The sequence below is a fragment of the Coregonus lavaretus genome, assembly GCF_964263955.1.
Source record: "Coregonus lavaretus genome assembly, chromosome: 19".
NCBI lineage: Eukaryota > Metazoa > Chordata > Actinopteri > Salmoniformes > Salmonidae > Coregonus > Coregonus lavaretus.
In genome coordinates this window covers 7,661,676-7,670,499 of record NC_140006.1, presented here as the reverse complement: position 1 = coordinate 7,670,499, position 8,824 = coordinate 7,661,676, and positions in this window count along the sequence as shown.

Below are 8,824 nucleotides of genomic sequence, written 5' to 3'. Positions count from 1 at the left end.
TTTGGGGAGTGCAGTGCTACAGCTGAATGGCTCCTCTCCCAGACAGAGATCCATCCCCTGGTGGCTATAGTGTGCGGCTCAGACCTAGGAGGCCTGGCAGAAATGCTCAAAGACCAGACGGCATTTAAATACAGCGACATTCCTAACTTCCCCTAGAGCACAGGTGTGTACTTTTGTATGTGTGTTATGTATATATACTTATCCTAATACACAGTGCACGTATACACAGTGTGTGTATACACAGTGTGTGTATGCACAGTGTGTATCCCACTGGGCACACACTAGTTGAATCAATGTTGTTTCCACTTAATTTAAATGAAATGACCTTGAACCAACGTGGAATAGATGTTGAATTGACGTCTGTGCCCAGTGGGATGTGTGTGTGTGTGTGTGTGTGTGTGTGTGTGTGTGTGTGTGTGTGTGTGTGTGTGTGTGTGTGAAGGAAGGAAGTTATCGGTAACGTGATAATTGATTTTTTTCTTTTTTTATGATTTTTTTATGATATCAGAAGTTGACTAGGGCACAAGCAGACCTGTCTACTAGGCATGACAAAGAAACATGCGATGTCCATGTTTCATGTGACATTTTGAATTACATGTACAGTACCAGTCAAAAGTTAGGACACACTTACTCATTCTAGGGTTTTTCTTTATTTTTACTATTTTCTACATTGTAGAATAATAGGGAAGAGATCAAAACTATGAAACAACACATATGGAATCATGAGTAACCAGAAAAGTGTTCAACAAATGAAAATATATTTGAGAATTGAGATTCACAAATAGCCACCCTTTGCCTTGATGACAGCTTTGTACACTCTTGGCATTCTCTCAACCAGCTTCATGAGGTAGTACACCTGGAATGCATTTCAACGAACAGGTGTGCCTTCTTAAAAGTTAATTTGTGGAATTTATTTCCTTCTTAATGTGTTTGAGCAAATCAGTTGTGTTGTGTGTGAGAGCAAAATTACAAGATTGTTATAATACTGTTATTGCATCAAATGGTTGTTTTCTGCAATAGAAAATGGTTCTTAGAAACTCTCATGTGTCTGTGTTAACACTGAAAGTAGATTTACGATGCCTTAGGTGATAAACCTAACAAGCCACATTCCATTCATGTGAGGAAGATGGCTCTGGTCTGACTGAGCATGCATTCCATAGAATGAATTGGTGTTTATGTATTATGAGGTACCAGTGAGAGATGGCTCGGGTATGGATAATGATGAGAGGAAGCTTGTTCTGGGTGCCAAACTCTGGTTTCCATACAGTAAGAACAGTCTTCATAGCAAATGCTATCTGGCTGGGGGATACTCCTTTCTCATATATCAAGTCTCACCTTGTGATCCATTCCATGCATCTGTTATTTGTCATGTAGACTAAGAGGGTGTATCTTTGCTATAAAAGATCTGTGTATTCTTTGTGTCTGGGCTCTCAGCCCAACAGTCACAGGATCAATCATCAATCAGTCAAGACTGTTGGGCGGACCAGCCTCGCTTATTACCTTATAAATAAGTTTTGAATAAAGTCATATCCTGATTGCTGATTGACCCTGTCTCTCCTCATTATTAATTAGAATTTCCACTAAATTGTGACAAGGTAGGGGGTGTATACAGAAGATAGCCGTATTTGGTAAAAGACCAAGTCCATATTATGGCAAGAACAGCTCAAATAAGCAAAGAGAAACGACAGTCCATCATTACTTTAAGACATGAAGGTCAGTTAATCTGGAACATTTCAAGAACTTTGAAAGTCTCTTCAAGTGCAGTCACAAAAACCATCAAGCGCTATGATGAAACTGGCTCTCATGAGGACCACCACAGGATTGGAAGACACAGAGTTACCTCTGCTGCAGAGGATGAGTTCATTAGAGTTACCAGCCTCAAAGAATTGTAGCCCAAATAAATGTTTCACAGAGTTCAAGTCACAGACACATCTCAACTGTTCAGAGGGGACTGTGTGAATCAGGCCTTCATGGTCAAATTGCTGCAAAGAAACCACTACTAAAGGACACCAATAAGAAGAAGAGACCTCCTTAGGCCAAGAAACATGAGCAATGGACATTAGACCGGTGAAAATGTGTCCTTTGGTCTGGAGTCCAAATTGGAGATTGTTGTTTCCAACCGCTGTGTCTTTTTGAGACGCGGTGTGGGTGAACGGATGATCTCCGCATGTGTATTTCCCACCATAAAGCATGGAGGAGGAGGTGTTATGGTGTGGGGTGCTTTGCTGGTGACACTGTCTGTGATTTATTTAGAATTCAAGGCACACTTCACCAGCATGGCTACCACAGCATTCTACAGTGATACGCCATCCATCTGGTTTGGGCTTAGTGGGACTATCATTTGTTTTTCAACAGGACAATGACCCAACACACCTCCAGGCTGTGTAAGGGCTATTTTACCAAGAAGGAGAGTGATGGAGTGCTGCATCAGATTATCTGGTCTCCACAATCCCCTGACCTCAACCCAATTGAGATGGTTTGGGATGAGTCGGACTGCAGAGTGAAGGAAAAGCAGCCAACAAGTGCTCAGCATATGTGGGAACTGAAGCTGGTTGAGAGAATGCCAAGAGTGTGCAAAGCTGTCATCAAGGCAAAGGGTGGCTATCTGAAGAATCTCAAATATAAAATATATTTTGATTTGTTTAACACTTTTTTGTTTACTACATGATTCCATGTGTTATTTCATAGTTTTGATGTCTTCACTATTTTTCTACAATGTAAAAAATTGTAAAAATAAAGAAAACCCCTTGAATGAGTAGGTGTGTCCAAACTTTTGACTGGTAGTGTAGATGTTTTGTTGTTTCTATGTGGAGTCATTGTGCCCATCTAGACTTTTATTCTTGTAACTATACGTGAGAAAATCTGCAAGAAAATCATATTTAAATGTATATCAAATAATTTAGAAATGTTGACCCTGATGTCACACATTGGCCACTTTATTTATAGAAAGACCCATATATGGAACGGATAGGGACTTGTAGTGATTGCGAAATACATTTTTTTAAAGGTTGCTGGTGCCCCAAAATAAAAGTTTTTACTAGCTTAGTAATTACATGTATTAATTAAATAAATATAATTACTAACCCAGTAAAAACTTGTATTTTTAGGCGTGTGCACACTTTTCCCATTATTAATGCTGAGCGATTAGTGCTTTTTGAGATCGGTTCGGTTTTGGTTAGATTATTAAAAAATAATCAAGGTTTTTGGTTTTGATATTTTTGGGGGGCATTAAATGCACTATGCATTATTTGGGTTGAATGCTGTAACAACACAGAATAAAACAATTAATAAAAGTCCCATGATGAAGGTGACTGTCCATTACTGCTTATCACTTATTAACCATAATTTATTAACATTACTTTATTTTAATAAAATATTTAAGTTGTTGTGTTTATACATTTGTTTTATTTGTTGACTTTATTATTTCATTCCAAGTCATCATCTCATCTCTATAAAGTTGCTGCATGTGGTGTCTGACAAAATCACTATTTTAGTAGTTCTTCAAAGTAAATATAGGATACTTTTATGACTGCTGAATACCAACTATCAATCACTTATGTCATGTATTTTCAGGTAGAGATACCTCACGAAGCAACTGCTTTCTATCCCTCTCGATCGTGCGTTATCTCTTCTCTCTGTGTCTGCTCCACACAGACCAGACAAGTTTGTGGGCGCGCAATGGATTATGGTCATTGTAGTTATTACCAAGTTTCCTGCGCTAAACTATGTAGAATATTGGCCTGTTGGAAACTACAACTCCCTACTACATCGCACAGTTAGGGCTTGATCTGATTCATCTCTAGACAAACTTCACATCGAACTCACACAAAATAAATAACAAAATGGAATTCAAATAATTGAAATGATGTCGGTCAATTAGTTGTTTAAAAAAACGGTTGAGTTAAAGGCCCAGTTCAGTCAAAAATATGATTTTCCTGTGTTTTATATATATTTACACAATATGATGTTGGAATAATACTGTGAAATTGTGAAAATTATGATAATGCCCTTTTAGTGTAAGAGCTGTTCGAAAAGACCACCTGAAATTTCAGCCTGTTTTGGTGGGATGGAGTTTTGGCCTGCCTGGTGACATCACCAGGCGGTAAATTAGTTAATAGACCAATAAGAAAGAGAGTTCTAACCTCTCTGCCAATAACAGTTCGTTTTCAGGTCACATATCCTTCCCATTAGGCTTGTCCAATTAAGCCCCACACACAGACCACTCCCAGACAGTCTTATTTACAATTTTAATTGAAAGAAATAACAGTAAGGCACTAATTGTTATCAACAAATGATTTGATATTGAGATAAAAATGGCTGCATTGGGCCTCTCATGTGTGTTATGAAAACCTGCCAATTTTGAGTAAGGTAGCCTGAGTGTACAAAACATTAAGAACACCGGCTCTTTACATGACATAGGCTGACCAGGTGAATCCAGCTGAAGGCTATGATCCCTTATTGATGTCACTTGTTAAATCCACTTCAATCAGTGTAGATGAAGGGGAGGAGACAGGTTAAATAAGGACTATTTCTACAGTATGAACAGCATGACGTGAAATGTAACTGTTAAATTATATGCAATGTCTAAATCTGTCTTCATATGTCCTTCTCTGATCTGCTATCTTTATTATCAATAATCAATGCTCATGTAGCCTACCGTATTTACTTACACAAAGTCTCCATCAATTCAAAGCTCACGCGTTGTTTATGCTGAAACTATACACACAACTTTGAAATGCAGTTAATAGGTAACAAAATTGGCTCCAGCTTTTGAGCAACTGGTGTGCCTATCTGCTTTTACTAATTCAAAAATGTTTCTCTGTGTGGCAAAGCTTTATTCAAATTAATGCCAACAAGGCCTTATGCAAAACCGACCTGTCTAAAGAATTCTGCCTGATTTAAGCAACAAGAAACAGGTCAAAATACATGCAGCACCTGTTTGAGGCTCTCGCCAAGATCCAGGCCACCTCTGTGGAGGTCAAGAGAGTCTTCTCAGTCTGTAACCAATTTGTGATGAAGATCAGAAACCGCCTGAGTCCGGGAAGCATTGATGCACTGTGCTTTTTGAGAGCCCACTTCAGCAGAATAAAAAAAGTTAAACAGATACGGCCTACAGCCTAAGCAAATTACTTTGTTTGTTTGCTACAGGGTAGGCCTACCAGGTTATTTGATGTAGCCTATAACCTTATTTTGTGTGTAGAATGTTATTCTACATGTGTTTGGCTGGGTCTTGAGAATAAGTCAGCTACAATTACAGTTTGGCCTACCTACAATTATAGTTATTGTTTCTGACCTAGTCTGTTTTTCATGTTAATGCAAAAAATTATGTATTTGAATGAACTCGAATGTTTTATGAAAATGTTTGTTTTTCTGTCTTGAATTAATGTAATAATGGACAATAATAATGTCTTGACTTGTTTATTTAATTAGATTAGGCCAAGGAATCAGTAACATTCAGTGTCTTCACAGCAAACCTGTGTCAAACACACACACTGAGTGTACAAAACAGTAGGAACACCGTCCTAATATTGAGTTGCACACCCTTTTACCCTCAGAACAGCCTCAATTTGTAGGGGCATGGACTCTACAAGGTGTCGAAAGCGTTCCACAGGGATGCTGGCCCATGTTGACTCCAATGCTTCCCACAGTTGTGTCAAGTTGGCTGGATGTCCTTTGGGTGATGGACCATTCTTGATACACACAGGAAACTGTTGAGCATAAAAAACCCAGCAACGTTGCAGTTCTTGACACACTCAAACCGGTGCACCTGGCACTTACTACCATACCCCATTCAAAGGCACTTAAATATTTTGTCTTGCTCATTCACCCTCTGAATGGCAAACATACACAATCCATGTCTCAATTGTCTCAAGGCTTAAAAATCCTTGTTATCCCTGTCTTCTCCCCTTCATCTACACTAATTGAAGTGGATTTAACAGGTGACATCAATAAGGGATCATATAACTTTCACCTGGATTCACCTGGTCAGTCTATGTCATGGAAAGAGCAGGTGTTCCTAATGTTTTGTACACTCAGTGTATAGTCCATGTTTGTGTAGCCAGAAGGCTCACGCTCACGCTACATCAACGAAATACTGTAGTGACTTTGAGAGAACTTTGAGTTGATTAAATTGCAACAAATACAACAACAAACCGTTAGATTCATGTGTATATTTCTCAATTTACAGTGGATATTACGTCAGTTTTTATACTGAACAAAAATATAAACGCAACATGCAACAAATAAAAAGATTTTACTGAGTTACAGTTCAAATAAGGAATCAGTCAATTTAATTAAAGTCATTAGGCCCTAATCTATGGATTTCACATGACTGGGGATACAGATATGCATCTGTTGGTCACAGATACAGTGCCTTCGGAAAGTATTCATACCCCTTCACTTTTTCCACATTTTGTTACGTTACAGCCTTATTCTAAAATGTATTTAAAAAATAAGAATCCTCATAATTCTACACACAATACCCCATAATGACAAAGCGAAAACAGGTTTTTAGAAATGTTAGCACATTTATGAAAATTTAAACAGAAATACGTTATTTACATAAGTATTCAGACCCTTTGCTATGAGACTCGAAATTGAGCTCTGGTGCATCCTGTTTGATCATCCTTGAGATGTTTCTACAACTTGATTGGATTCCACCTGTGGTAAATTCAATTGATTGGACATGATATGGAAAGGCACACACCTGTCTATATAAGATCCCACAGTTGACAGTGCATTTCAGAGCAAAAACCAAGCCATGAGGTTGAAGGAATTTTCCATAGAGCCACCAAGACTCTTCCTAGAGCTGGCCGCCCGGCCAAACTGAGCAATCGGGGGAGAAGGGCCTTGGGCAGGATGGTGACCAAGAACCCGATGGTCACTCTGACAGAGCTCTAGAGTTCCTCTGTGGAGATTGGAGAACCTTCCAGAAGGACAACCATCTCTGCAGCACTCCACCATTCAGGCCTTTATGGTAGAGTGACCAGACGGAAGCCACTCCTCAGTAAAAGGCACATGACAGCCCGCTTGGAGTTTGCCAAAAGGCACCTAAAGACTCTCAGACCATGAGAAACAAGATTCTCTGGTCTGATGAAACCAAGATTGAACTCTTTGGCCTGAATGCCAAGCGTCACGTCTGGAGGAAACCTGGCACCATCCCTACGGGGAAGCATGGTGGTGGCAGCAGGGACTGGGAGACTAGTCAGGATCGAGGCAAAGATGAATGGCACAAAGTACAGCGAGATCCTTGATGAAAACCTGCTCCAGAGAGCTCAGGACCTCAGACTGGGGCAAAGGTTCACCATCCAACAAGACAACGACCCTAAGCACACAGCCAAGACAACGCAGGAGTGGCTTTGGGACAAGTCTCTGAATATCCTTGAGTGGCCCAGCCAGAGCCCGGACTTGAACCCGATCGAACATCTCTGGATACACCTGAAAAAACGCTCCCCATCCAACCTGACAGAGCTTGAGAGGATCTGCAGAGAATAATTGGAGAAACTCGCCAAATACAGGTGTGCCAAGCTTGTCGCGTCATACCCAAAAAGACTCCATGCTGTAATCACTGCCAAGGGTGCTTCAACAAAGTACTGAGCAAAGGGTCTGAATACTTATGTAAATGTGATATCAGTTTTTATTTGGTATAAATTAGCAAAAAGTTCTGCAAACCTGTTTTTGCTTTGTCAATATGGAGTATTGTGTGTAGATTGATGAGGGGAAAAAACTATTTAATAAATTTTAGAATAAGGCCGTAACGTAATAAAATGTTGAAAAAGTAAAGGGGTCTGAATGCTTTCTGAAGGCACTGTAGGGGCATGGATCAGAAAACCAGTCAGTATCTGGTGTGACCACCATTTGCCTCATGCAGCGCGACACATCTCCTTCACATAGAGTTGATCAGGCTGTTGATTGTGGCCTGTGGAATGTTGTGGCCTGTGGAACTTCTCTTCAATGGCTGTGAGAAGTTGCTGGATATTGGCTGGAACTGGAACACACTGTCTACACGTCGATCCAGAGCATCCCAATCATGCTCAGCTTATGATAGAGAAATGAACTTTCCATTTTCTGACAACAGCTCTGGTGGACATTCCTGCAGTCAGCATGCCAATTGCACGCTCCCTAAAAACTTGAGACATCTGTGGCATTGTGTTGTGTGACAAAACTGCACATATTAGAGTGGCCTTTTATTGTCCCCAGTACAAGGTGCACCTGTGTAATGATCATGCTGTTTAATCAGCTTCTTGATGTGCCACACCTGTCAGGTGGATTGATTATCTTGTCAAAGGAGAAAGGCTCACTAACAGTGATGTAAACAAATTTGTGCACAACATTTGAGAGAAATATGCTTTTTGTGTATATGGAACATTTCTGGGATCTTTTATTTCAGCTCATGAAACATGGGACCAAGACTTTACATGTTGCGTTTGTATTTTTGTTCAGTGTATATTATTTGCTTTTAAATAGCACTTCCGGTTTGAACGGGAATAGCCAAGTATTGGTAGCTGCAGCCCAATATGGCGACCGAAGTATAGGTGAGTGGGTGTGTCGGAAGGAGTGGGTGTATGGAAAGCGAATCAGCTAATTGTGCAGATTTGTTGCCACTCAAGAACATTTAGTGGGAGAAATGTAAAACTGACCCAAGGTCAGCGTCTAGGGGCAACTTCACCCTACTCCGGTTGAAGCAGGAACTGTAGATCAGAAAGTGACGTCAGTGTTTATAAGTTGTGAGGAATACTAAGACCATTATTTCCTCTGTAAAGTGCATTTATATCTGCAATGTTTGTACCAAAGTTTCCGCCCCTCACACACACCACCACACCTT